Below are 13,841 nucleotides of genomic sequence, written 5' to 3' on the forward strand. Positions count from 1 at the left end.
CACTAGTAACTGGAGAGAGACATTAGCTACTTTGGAACAATTATAATAAACTTTTAGAGAAATTTATAAAACCCACATTATTCCCTACCCTAAGCCCCCATCCAACCAATTTTGATTTTTCGAAGTCATGTCTCTAGAATTTGATGCTAGATTTAAAAGGGTGGACAGATGTGGAATAAGTTTCAGACTAAGTCCGTACCCCTAGCTTATTCTCTCGGAGTTGTGGTAAGGATAGCTACTCATAGATTTAATCTGAAATTTCCTCAGTCACGCCAAATACCACCACTACTAAAATCCAGCAACTAAAGAAATGGAATAGCAGTCGTAGAATAAATAAAAAATGTATAGCTAGTAGATTTGGGATTGAAGCCAGGCTCTGGGCCTGAACTAGCTGAGAGATCCTAGGAAAGTCCTTCAGTTTCCAGACACCTCAGTTTACTCCTCAATAAAATGTGGATCGTAGGGCAAGTATTAAGAGAGATACTCTGTGTAGGAATGATTTGGAGACCTTAAGTCCAATCTAGATGTTTAGAGTAGTGATGATAATGATGATAAAAATGGTGGCTAAAAGCTGTAAAGAGGCGTTAGAGAAAGTCAGTTATTAAAGAGCTTTTTAATTCATATTCTAAAATTTTTACTTCCTACTCAGTTCACAAGAATTATATATATGAGTATTGTTCTTATACAGGTTAGAAATAGGAAAAACACCCAACACCACCAAAGTTAATCCAATTCCCTATACTTTTGGAAGAAAGCTTACTACAAGATTTTGATTCAAAAAATGAGATGTTTAGGGTAGAAATATTTTACTTAAGATCACATTAAAAAATGGACAACAGAAAGGCACACTAAGAAACATTTGTTTAAAACCTTTTACTTTTATTTTGGGTCAACACTCATTCAGTAACCTGCCCATTTATTTTGTAAAATCCTCAGACATACTTCTTATTATCATTATCTAACATAACAGCTGGGAGTGTTCAGTGCACAGAGAAAGCTTTCATGAGGTGCCAAGTGTATCCATTTCCTCAGTGGTAAAGCAGAGGGAGCAAAAGAAGAGATCTGACCAGAGGTCCTCTCCTTCCCTTCACTCAAGGCCCACCCTTCGCTCAAAGAGAAGGCTGACGGCTGCAGGCGGATTAAGCCATGAGGGCGCTGCATGTCAACTCTGACTGCAGAGTACTTATCCTTGTTTAATTTTATTTCACTTTTATTTATTTATTTTTAATTCTTATGTATTTGAGAGAGCGAGAGAAAGAAAGAGTGCATGTGCAGACCTGTGTGCAAGTGGAGGAGGGGCAGTGAGAGAGAGAGGAAAAGAGAGAATCCCAAGCAGGCTCCGCATTGTTAGCACAGAGCTGGATGTGGGGCTTGAACCCACGAACTGTGAGATCATGACCTCGCCTGAGATCAAAAGTTGGCTGTTTAATGGACTGAGCCACCCAGACGCCCCTAATTTTACTTCACTTTTACTGTAGAATCAATACATGTGTGTTATAGAATATTAGAGAATTTAGATGAGCAGAAAGGTAAATAATATAACAGTCACCTCTAACTTTCCTCCAGAAATTTGGAATACTCGTTTGGGTTGCCCTATGTCCCCACGTGTGCAATGAGTATCGTGAGGGATCAGAATTTATCCTGCTTCATCTGAATCCGGCAGAGAAGCCCTTTCTGGTGTTCTGCAGGAAGGGATTCCTTAACAGGTGCATTTCAACCAAGGCTTTAAAGTGGTATAGTAAGCATAAGCCCAGGAATATTATTCCTGTAATGACAGGGCAGGATAGAAATTAAGCTACTAGATTTTAAAACTGCACTTCTCATACCTTCTTTATCTGCCTTTATAGAACTTGTAAAATTTCTGAACAAAAGACAATACTTGCCCACAGAGACTCAGAATATAAATGAGTGCTGAAAGTCTTTGTTATCAAGGATTCACCAAATCCCGAGCTCCATTGCTTACAGAGTCTCAAAGTGTTTTTCTGTCTGAGTCTTGAGTCTAAGTGAGATAGAGTCCCAGCTCTAAGCCAAAAAACCCCCACCTCTAGAATTCAGAATCATCTGACCTTGCCTGAGAGAATGAGGGGAGGAGAGTCAAGTGGGAAGAGCACAGCTCAGTTATAAACCACAGTGTTGGAGCAGAGAAGTGACTCAAGCATCTTAGGGTCAGTCACACTGGCCCCAGGCCCAGATTGCCATGGACTCAGTTCTGGGTCCTGGAAGAGAGAGAGGAGTATGAATAGAAACCAGAAGACTTATTTTTACCCAAACTTCTTAAGATTTCGATGAGCTGGCCAATATTACTTTGGTAACATCTGATGCAGAGAGAAAATGGAAACGCATGCTCCCCTATCGTGCCACAGGTCACTGAGCAGCACTGGCCCATCTGGTGCTCTACGGTTTTGATGGTGGCATCCAGCCTAACTGCAGTGGGGGTGCCCAGAAGAGGGGTGGATGCCCTGGGGATAATGCAGAAGGCAGTGGTTCCCAGAGAGGCACAGGCATGGCGGAGCCCTGAAGAGCAGTGGGACCTAGCAGGGAGTTTAGCGTAGATCTGGTTGTACCTGCAAAATGCAGTGGTGCTTAGCAGAGCATTAAAGCATAAAAATGGCATCTTCCACAAGAATTATAACAGCATATATAAGACACAATCCAAGATTGCACATGTGTGTGTGCACACGCATGTGTGTAAGAGGGCAAACTCTAGAGCAGGCTCCATTTCAGCTATCATGCCTATTTCCTCTTCCCTAAAACCAGTCCCACAGGTTGTTACTAAAATAATAAAATGATGGTCTTTCCTGGCATTTGACTAAGTTACTCATGGACTCAAAGGCTTCCTCAGAGCCTATAAAACTTGGATTGGATTCAGGCATTGCCAATTCCCACTCCAGAATTTCTGGGCTAATAGTACTGTTGACGTTGTATGGCTGTCAGGAGGATTACAATGTAATAACTTGAAAAGGGCTTAGGACAGCCCCTGGTAGAGGTTAAACCTCCTCAGTATGATTGCTGTCTAAATTGGTCTCCCCCTGACAGGCCCCATTTGCTACCTAGTGGGTGGTGAGAGACGTAGGCTTACCTTGTGACTCATAATTCACTAGCTGTATGTCTTTAGACAAATTAACTTCTTGCTAATGTGAAGTAATCCCACAAATACGAAACACATTGTATGCCAGACATTGTACCAGGTGCCACAGACCCACAGATGGACCAACACCTTGAATACCACCCTCTGCAAAGCACTCAATGCCTGGGGGTGGGAGGCAGGCAACTAAATAAGCAAAAATAATAGAGCTGTAAGGATAGCACACATATCCGGCTTGAGTTAGATCAATAGTTAATAGATTAATCAAACAAGTCAATAAGGTGGAGAATCATTAAGAAAATGTTATCTACATGCTTTAAATGTTCTATTTCAACATAAACAGTTTAGAGGTTTCCAAGGAACCGGGGAGGGGAGAATGAGGAATGATTACTTAAGGAGTACAGGGTGTTCTTTCGGAGTGAGGAGAAAGTTCTGAAACTAGAGCGACTTGGTGGTTACACAACAGTGTGAATGCACAAAATGCCACTGAATTGTACACTTTAAGATGGTTAATTGTATGTTATGTGAATGTCACCTCAATAAAATATTATATAAATGTACATTATTTTTACCAATCTTTCAGTGTATGGCCAAGGACGACTCTTGAGGTATATGTCTATAAGTGGAGCCCCAGGTCATCTTTCTGGCATTAACCTCACCCAAAAATATATATTATATATTATTTCCAGTTTTAATTTCTTTAAATTGGGCATCGTCTTCTTCATGTTAAAAATATTAACCACCTAATTGCTTATAGCATTACACACGATCCGTGGAGAACTACAGGGATTTGATCACTGTATTCTAAAAGCTTACGGTCCAAGAAAGACCGGTGCAGGAATGCACGCTTGAGATTCAGCAGGTGTACTGCATCAGCACACTTCGGGGAGCAGCCTGCTTGGTTCGGCGACTTCCTCCTGCTTCTCTTGACCCACCACAGCCCACCTGGTTTGAAGAGCTTACCAGATCTCCCAGAGCTGGTCAGCCTGGAGTTCTGTTTGCAGACACTGGCCCTGGCCGTGGCTGTCAGACCTCCCGGACACTATCTGCTGCCCATCTGTCGCCAGCATCTTCAGCGGCTGTGTTCATCTAGCAGGGCTGCCTCCCCCCACCCTCCACTGCAGCTGTCCCAGTACCCGCCTCCCTGACACCACAAGGGAGCCCATGTAGACTCCATGAACAAATCTATCCCCCCCTTTTTTTTTTAACATTTATTCATTTTTAAGAGACAGAAAGAGACAGAGTATGAGCAAGGGAAGGGGAGAGAGAGAGAGAGAGAGAGGGAGACACAGAATCTGAAGCAGCCTCCAGGCTCCCACTGTCAGCACAAAGCCCGACGCGGGGCTTGAACCCACAAGCTGTGAGATCATGACCTGAGCCAAAGTCGGAGGCTTACCTGACTGAGCCACCCAGTTGTCCCAAACAAATCTATCCTTATCTGTCTCATTCCCACTGAAAAGAAAAGTAACATTACTCACAACAACATCTATTTAGTGAGTCTCACTGTTATTCATTTAAATTGTTGGCCCTTCCATTCGTGGCCACAAGGGATATGCTATAACTTATTCCTGAAAAGATCCGATGACGCATGTGGACACACGAATTAGCACATTATCACTGGCATCAAAACTAATACCCCCTGTGTACCCAGACCAGGCCTACAGGAGAGGAAAAAGCAGAAAACCCACCTGCCTCACTGCTTCTGTGCCAAGTCCAGGAATGGTGTTTGCCCTGCTACACTTGTGAGCCAGCAACAAAGGAGGAGGCCATCAGAAGTCAAGGTACTGTCTTAAGAATATTCATTAAAATAAAGGCACTGACTTCATTCTTGGGCAGATTCTCATCCTGTGGAGTATCTAGTCCTTTCGACTAATATTCTTGCTCTTCTGGAATCTGATCTGTATCTGTTTTACTGTGTTTCAGCTATGAGGGTAGTAGAAGTAAATTAGAAAGAAATTTAAATAGCTCCCTCTCCCCTAAATTGGTTTCATGCTAATATGAATCTAGATCTGAAATAAGGTTTTTGATGATCTGTCTACTGCAGTCATCCATATGAACTCTCTTATCACTGACTGAGGGTTAATTATCATCAAATACCCATCTACTGAGGGTCAGTTACAAGTTGTGGCAACAGTTTGGTGAATAATACAAATGCAACTTATTTTACTGTTTACTCTCTCATGTCTGAGTGATCACCTAGTAAAACAAAAATGATAGATCAGTACTTTAAAAATTTTTGCTTGGAAGGCTACTGCCCCATCCATATGAGATTTACACTTTTTTCAAATGTACTTTACTAATGACATTTCCTGTGCCTGAATCACATAATTATATCCTCTATTTACTCATGTTCATAAATATGTTTGAATAAATTTTCATATGTTTTAAGATGATAACTATTTTCCATTTGTGGTGAATACTCTTCTTTTGTTTTTAGTGTTATTTTATTGTTTAGAAGTTTAAAATTTCTTGTAACTACATTTGACCATTTTATTTCACTTCTCATTTCTTTTCTTGCTTCAATGATAAGAAGATTATCACCTTAAAGTTAATTATGGGACTAAAACCCTTACTTTTTCCCTGAGGGTTCCATTCCCCACCATCCTTGAGATCCTACACTGACATTCTCTGGGCCTGGAAGTCCAGGCCTGAACTCTTCAATATATTATTTTCACAAAGTTGAACACTTGTGTTATGTATGACTTTATTTTTTATGTTTAATTAAATTTTTAAACTTAATTTTATTTTTAAAAAATTCTCAAGTTAGTTAACATCCAGTGTAGTCTTGGCTTTAGGAGTAGAACCCAGTGATTCAGCTCTTATATATGACACCCACTGCTCATCCCAAAAAGTGCCCTCCTTAATGCCCATCACCCATATAAACCACCCCCTACCCTCATCAACCCTCAGTTTGTTCTCTGTATTTAAGAGTCCCTTATGGTTTGCCTCCTTCTCTGTATTTATTTTAGTTTTTTCCTATGACTTCAACAGACTTTAATAGTTACCTAGAGAGTCCACTGTTCACCTGTTTACCCTGGATTTAGAACGATTTCTTATGTTTGCTGATGTCTGAGAGGCGATGGCTTATTCCATTTATACCCAGGTTGGTATCCACATTCACTCATTCACTCACTCATTTCTTCATTTCTTCACACGTTTATTCACTCACTTAGTTATCTGTGGCATACAGATTCATATGTAGCCCTCAGTGGGCCCTGCTTTCTGGTATTCACCCATGCATGTGGGCAGGACATATGACTTGCTTCTAGCCAATAGAATACAGTAAAGGTGATGTAATATCCCCCTGTGATTATGTTACATAATAAAGACTGTCTTTCTGGAAGACTCAATGCGGAGATAAGAGATAAGCAGCCATGCTGGGGAAACCCACTTGGTGAGGAACTGTGGATGGCCTCCAGATAACAGCCAGGAAGAAACTGGGATCCCTGATCTGAGAGCTGCCAGGAAATGAATTCTGCCAAGAATGTGAGTGAGTTTGGAAGGAGTTTCTTCCCCAGTTGAACCTCCAGATGGGAACACAGTCCAAATGACACCTTGACTGCAGTCTCGTGAGACTGTAAGTAGAAGGACCATCTAAGCTATGCTCTCACCTGCAGAAACTGTGAGATGATAAATGGCTATTGTTTTTAGCTACTAAGTATGTGGTAATTTGTTGTGCAGCTATAGAAAATGAATACACTGTGCTATGCTAAATACCTTATAGGCCTTCTCTCACTTAGTACCAGAAGTAACCTCATGAGCCTGACACTAATATTTTCCCCATTTTACAGATGAAGAAACTGAGTGAGGCTCAGGAATTGAACTGCAGAATATTCTGCTCTCAACCACTGAACTATCATACCATGTTTCATTTTTAATATATTTCATTATTTCACATATTCAAGTTTATCATGGTTTAAAACTTATCTCCTTTTCATGCTTTATGAAAAGCCCTACTAGGCACACCTAGTACACAAAATAAATGTTTTTATAAATGTAACATTACAAGGAACTTTTTTGTGCTACATTTTTACCATATATCTCACAGAAATACTATTTGATTCATGAATAGAAAAGTTTCTCTTTTCTGTTCAAGGCATGATAGACTGTAACCATTTAGAAGAGAGAATAATTATGGCTGATATAAGCCCTGGATCCATAGACATTGATCTGGAGTTACAACAGTCAGGTAAACATCCATTAGAAGGTGCTAGATGTTACTGCAGGAAAAAGACATTTCATCTTGGGTCCTAACTTTCCCATTTCTGCTCAGATATGGGGAAACATTAGGAAGTGGGGATATTTAGAAATGCTTAAAAAAAAAAAAACAAAATGACCTGGATAGACCTAGAGGGCATCATGCTAAGTGAAATTCATCAGAGAAAGACAAATATCATATGGCTTCACTCATATGATGACTTTAAGACACAAAACAGATGAACATAAGGGAAGGGAGGGGGACAAAAACATAAGAGACTCTTAAATATGGAGCACTTACTGAATACTGAAAATGAACCATGGACTGAAGGGGGAGGGGGAGGGAGGGAAGGGGTGATGGTCATGGTGGGGGGCACTTGTGGGGGAGAAGCACTGGGTGTATTATGGAAACCAATTTGAAAATAAACTATTAAAAAAATATGGAGCACAAACGGAGGGTTACTGAAGGGTTTGTGGGAGGGGGATGGGCTAAATAGGTAAGGAGCATTTAGGGTTCTACTCCTAAAATCACTGTTGCACTATATGCTAACTAACATGGATGTAAACTTAAAAAAAAATCAATGAAACAACAACAACAACAACAGCAGCAGCAGCAGCAGCAGCAGCAGCAAAAGTCCTATTTGGTGCAGTGTTTTGAGAAGCAAAGATGGGATTATGACCCTACTACTGCATTTTCTAATGAGAGCTCTTTTCATTCTGCATTTATCAGATGTTAATTATTCATACTGCATGATTGAGGATTTTGGAGTCAGAGATTCACCTGCAATATTTGGAACACTGGTGGAGGTCTACATCAACACAGAATTTATAAAGCAGCTGGTGCTAGTCAAAGCTAATGATGGAATTTCAGTTTAATAAAAAGACCCCCAACTGAGCACACCATCTTGAAAAAAGTATACTTATCGAATGGCTTTCAATCAGTTCAAGAGAGACACCTTAATTGGGAAGAGGAAGATTTGCAGAGCAGTTTGTCATTGTGCCAATTCTAGATCAATAACTGCATGTCTGCTCTTCAGGAGACAGAGCTTTTGCTTTATATTAAGTAACCGCATTGACTTCCTCTCCATTTGGGTACACTCGGTTTCATTTGATAATGTTAAATGATATCTTCTTTTAATTCACCTCTATATCTTCATAATAAACATGAGCAAAATGTAGACTTGTGATTGTAAGGGTCAACATTTTACATTTTTAAAATAAATTTTATATTTTTGCCACAAGGAGGCAATGCTTATAGAATTTTCATATTTTCAAAAATTGTTTTGTTGGAAAAAATCACATGGGTAGAATTAAATTATGGTGGTTTAAGTAAAAGAAGAATATGATGAGTAATGATGATTTGGATTCATATAAAATTATTTTGGAGAATATTGTACAGAATCATCTACTAATAAGAAACAAAAATAGGGGCCACTGGGTGGCTCAAGAGTTAGGCATCCAACTCGATTTTCACGCAGGTCATGATCTCACGGTTTGTGGGATTGAGCCCCACATTGGGATTCCCGCTGACAACACGGAACCTGCTTGGTATTCTCTCTCTTCCCTCCCCGGTTCGTGTTCTTCCTCTCTTTCTCTCTCTCAAAATAAACTTTTGAAAAAGAAACAAAACAGAGCAGGGTTCTCTGAGATCATGTGTTGGAGAATACATGACAACACTAGACTGTAGAGAGTGAGCTGAGCACCGCAGAGCTGGCACTAGACTCAGTCCCTTGTTCTCTGTCTCAGCAGCTTGACTGAGAAAGTTTAGGCTAAGTGATGGAAATCCAAAATCCATGAGCTCCTTTCCTGGCTTCTCCATTACTTTGAATTGTTGGGCAACCTGCATATCTGCACTTAGAATGTAAGCTTCAAATTTTTGAAAATTGTTTTCTTCTTTGATGAAGATCTCTCTGCATTTAGTGGCTGACTAGAGGCTTGACAATGATTTGCAGAGGTAACAAAGTCCATGATTAAAGAAAAGAAATACTTAGTAGCTATAGAAAGACTACTAATTATTTTTTTTATGTTTTTTATTTATTTTTGAGAGACAGAGACAGTGTGAGCAGGGGAGGGTCAGAGAGAGAGGGAGACACAGAATCTGAAGTAGGCTCCAGGCTCTGAGCTAGCTGTTAGCACAGAGCCCAATGCGAGGCTCGAACCCACGAACCACGAGATCATGACCTGAGCTGAAGCCGGATGCTTAACCGACTGAGCCACCCAGGCACCCCAGAAGACTACTAATTATTAAAACGTCCAGGCTGCAACCAAGTTCAACAGTCTGCAAACAAGTTCAACCAAGTTCAACAGTCCATCAAAGTCGACACCAATTTCCATTACAAACTTAAAAAAAAAAGTTTTTGTTTAGTTTTGCTTCAAGTTTTAATTTAAATTTTAGTTAGTTAACAACAGTTAATTTCAGTGTAATATCAGTTAAAGATTTTATTATTTTTGTATTAAAATTTTTTTTAACATTTATTTTTGAAAGACAGAGACAGAGCATGGGCAGGGGAGGGGCGGAGAGGGAGAGAGACAGAACCCGAAGCAGACTGGCTCTAAGATGTCACCATAGACCCCGCCTATGCGGGGCTTGACCCCCACAGACTACGAGATCATGATCTGAGCCAAAGTTGGACGCTTAACAGACTGAGCCAGCCAGGCACCCCTAAAGGTTTTAAGTAATCTCCATACCCAATGTGGGACTCAAACCCATAACCCCAAGATCAAGAGTCGGATGCTCCACTGAGCCAGTTAGGCACCCCTCCATTACAAACTTTTGCCTAATAGGTTTATCAGACCTATCAATTAGGAAGAAATCCAAGTTAAACCACCATTATTAAAATTATTAGCTAACAGCCACCATAATGAATCTATTCTCCTCTTTGGAAGCTGAGGCAATTGGGATATGGATAGCAGCCCATACAGACAGCCAAGAGTGTAAAGTTATTTATTTTTGAAAGAACCTGAAGAGTAAGGATAGGATGGCTGGTGGAAAATCCATATATGATGGAGATGCAACAAATACACAGCCAAAAGACGTCCTTTCAGGAACACTGAGAAGCTTTGCCTGCCTAGTCTGGGAAGCACCCGCCACCAGGTGGTAACAGCTGAAGTCCTTTTCTTTCTTTCTTTCTTTCTTTTTCTTTCTTTCCTTCTTTCTTTTTTTTAATTTTTAATGTCTTTTTAAATTTATTTTTGAGAGAGAGAGAGAGACAGTGTGAGCAGGGGAGGGTCAGAAAGAGAGGTAGACACAGAATCCAAAGACAGGCTCCAGGCTCTGAGCTACCTGTCAGCACAGAGCCGGATGCGGGGCTCGAACCCACGAACTGCAAGATCATGACCTGAGCCAAAGCTGGATGCTTAACTAACTGAGCCACCCAGGAGCCCCTGAAATCCTTTCTAATGTTCGATGGGACAAGTGATTGACTTTCCTCAATCTAAAGCCTAAATCATAGTCAGGTGCAATTAGTTTGAAATGTTTTGTTTGTTTTTATATATTTTATTATATTCAGCAACTATATGCACATATACACTATATATAAATCTTTGCATTAATAAATAAATGGGATTATAGCACACATGTTGGGGTTTTGGGGTACAAACTAATTTTTTCTTTTTCCTTTTGTAAACCTCCTCCCTCCTCTTCTGTTTTCCTGTCACCCACAATCCATGTTATCAAACTAGTTTGTATCTTTGCACATGTTTTATCCATACTTATATAATCCTATGTAAGCATATGTATGCATGTACGTAAAAGGTATATGTATTCCCAGACATGGGTTTTGGGGGTCATTTTTTAGAAATCATATTAAATACCCTTTTGGGATCATATTATATACCCTTTGCCTACATTTGTCTTTCTTGGTAGGAAATGTCTCAGGAGAATGTCTCCAAGTCAACTGACATAGTTCCACTTTATTTTCTACTACTTCTGTGGGGTAGATATACCACGGGTTCTTTTGTTTTCAGTTTTCTGCTGTACTGAGCAATGCTGGGATTAACTCCCTGGGTCATTTGTCCTTGTATCTGCGGCTCTTACTTGGATAGGATAGCTTTCTAGAAGTGAGAACTTTAAGCCAAAGGGTGTGACTATTTATTTTAATAAATGCTGCCAAGTTGTTTTGCAAAAAATATTTTTTTAACATTTATTCATGTTTGAGAGCTATAGAGAGAGCGGGAGGGGGTGAGGGGCAGAGAGAGAGAGAGAGAGGAGACACAGAATCTGAAGCAGGCTCCAGGCTCTGAGCTGTCAGCACAGAGCCCTATGCGGCGCTTGAACTCACAGACCACGGAGATCATGACCTGAGCCGAAGTTGGACCCTTAACTGACTGAGCTACCCAGGCACCCAGGCACCAAAAAACATTCTAACGATTCTCCTTTCCACTAGGAGTGACAGCGTCATTTGTCCTTGCATCCATATCAAAATGGCTGTAATTACTCTCCTTTATTTTTGCCGAACTAATGGGCTTAAACCTGTTACTTTGTTTTCCATTTCCCTAACTACTAGTGATTTAAATATTTTAATAAATTTGTAGGTCATCTGGTTTTGTCCCTGTGCAAGTTGGTGATTTTCTTTTTATTTTGGGTTGTATGTTGGAAGAATTTTCTTATATTTTTCATTTGTGTCAAAATTTTTCTAAATTTCTCATTTACCTATTTTTGTTATCACTTGAAATACATAGTTTGATATACCTAAAAGTGTGTATCTTCTCTCTTACAGTTTCTAGGTTTACTGTCTTAGCTATGAAAAATGTCCCCAAGCATGTATATTCTTACATTTTCATGTTTATTTTTATGTTCTTTTTAAAATTTTTTAATGTTTATTTATTTTTGAGAGGGAGAAACAGTGAGTAGGGGAGGGGCAGAGAGAGAGGGAGACAAAGAATCCAAAGCAAGTTCCAGGCTCTGAGCTGTCAGTACAGCCAGACGCAGGGCCCAAACCCATGAACTGCGAGATCATGACCTGAACTGAAGTCCAATGCTCAACCGACTGAGCCACCCGGATATCTCTATTTTTATGTTTAAGATTTTAACCCATCTAAAATTATTTCTTTAAGGGGGTTCAACTTAATTTTTCTATGCCATTTAAAAATAATCCACCCTTTTGCACTGAATTGGTCTATCACCTTCATCATATATTAAATTCTCATATATTTCAGGATCTATTTCTGGATTCTGTGTCCTGTTCTACTGATTTATCTATTCTTATGCAAATATCAGATTTGGTTTTAGTGCCTTTATGAGATCAGCTGATATTTGATTATGCATGTTATGCTTAACTATTCTTCTTTTCCTTCTATTTAAAATATGAGTGGCTTGGGGTGCCTAGGTGGCTTAGTTGGTTGAGTGTCTGACTCTTGATTTCAGCTCTGGTTGTGATCCCAGGGTTGTGGATTGGAGCCCAGCATTAAGATTCTCTCTCTCCCCTTGTGCACCTCTCCCTGCACATTCTCACTCTCCAAAATAAAAAGTATATACAATTGGGTTATCTTTTGCACTCTTGGCGGATAAGCAAATTGGTGCAGCCACACTAGAAAACATTATTGAGGTTCCTCAAAAAGTTAAAAACAGAACTACCATATGATCCAGTAATTCCACTACTGGAGATTTACCCAAAGAATATAAAAACACTAATTCAAAAAGATATATGCATCCTTATGTTTACTGCAGCATTATTTACAATAGCCAAATTATGAAAGCAGCCCAAGTGTCCACTGATAGATGAATGGATAAAGAAGATGTGATATATATAATGGAATATTACTTAGTCATAAAAAAGAATTACATCTTGTCATTTGCAACAACATGGATGGAGCTAGAGAGTATAATGCTAAGTGAAATAAATCAGAGAAAGACAAATATCATATGATTTCACTCATATATGGAATTTAAGAAACAAAACAAATGAGCAAAGGAAATAAAAAAGAGTGAGAGAAAGGAAAACCAAGAACCAGATTCTTTGCTACAGAGAACAAACAGATGGTTACCAGAGGGGAGGTGGGCAGGGGCATGGGTGAAATAGGTGAAGGGGAATAAGAAGGTGTGGAATTGTTGAGTCACTGTATTTTACACCCGAAACTAATATAACACTGTATATTAACTGTATTGGTATTAAAATTTTAAAAAGAAGAAAATACCATTGGGTTACATTTTCAGGCATTTGTCCCTTTAAGTAAACCTTAAGGCCAGTGAGTGTAAACAAAAGCTGTGTCTCCTGGACAGAAGCTTTAGGAGCCAGAAATTGTGTGCCTCATCTTCTTTCCTATCTTGGTGATGGCAGAAGCACTGATGAGATGGAAACTTCTTTTAGTCTAAGTGACAACGGTGAGCAGAGCCAGCCTCATGATCCATGTTGGACATGTAGAATCAGTGAGAAGTACACTTTGGTTATGTTAAATCACAGAGCTATGGGGTTGTTACGCCTATCACTTAGCTCATTCTAACTGATGGGATTGTTGTGAAGCTTGGGTCAGATAATACACACAAAAAAACACATTTTCTAAAGCAACCTGGAACCAGGTTACAAATCATTAAATGTTAGGCAACATAACTAAAATTACT

At 39.7% G+C, this 13,841-nt stretch overlaps 1 long non-coding RNA gene across 3 annotated transcripts in view; it reads left to right on the forward strand.

The window, feature by feature from the left end:
- Positions 1–8,696, forward strand: part of LOC115301114 — a 37,656-nt gene extending 28,960 nt beyond the window's left edge. Inside the window, exons 2-5 of one of the 3 annotated variants that reach the window (XR_003912974.1) lie at positions 4,737–4,866; positions 6,077–6,188; positions 6,414–6,662; positions 8,013–8,696. This is a non-coding gene — a long non-coding RNA (uncharacterized LOC115301114). Of the gene's footprint in view, positions 1–4,736; positions 4,867–6,076; positions 6,189–6,413; positions 6,663–7,181; positions 7,272–8,012 lie in introns of those variants that run through there. The other 2 variants (XR_003912976.1, XR_003912975.1) reach the window with 2 other exon arrangements.
- Positions 8,697–13,841: the final 5,145 nt, after the last annotated feature.

Source organism: Suricata suricatta, chromosome 9, assembly GCF_006229205.1.
Source record: "Suricata suricatta isolate VVHF042 chromosome 9, meerkat_22Aug2017_6uvM2_HiC, whole genome shotgun sequence".
Taxonomy (NCBI): domain Eukaryota; kingdom Metazoa; phylum Chordata; class Mammalia; order Carnivora; family Herpestidae; genus Suricata; species Suricata suricatta.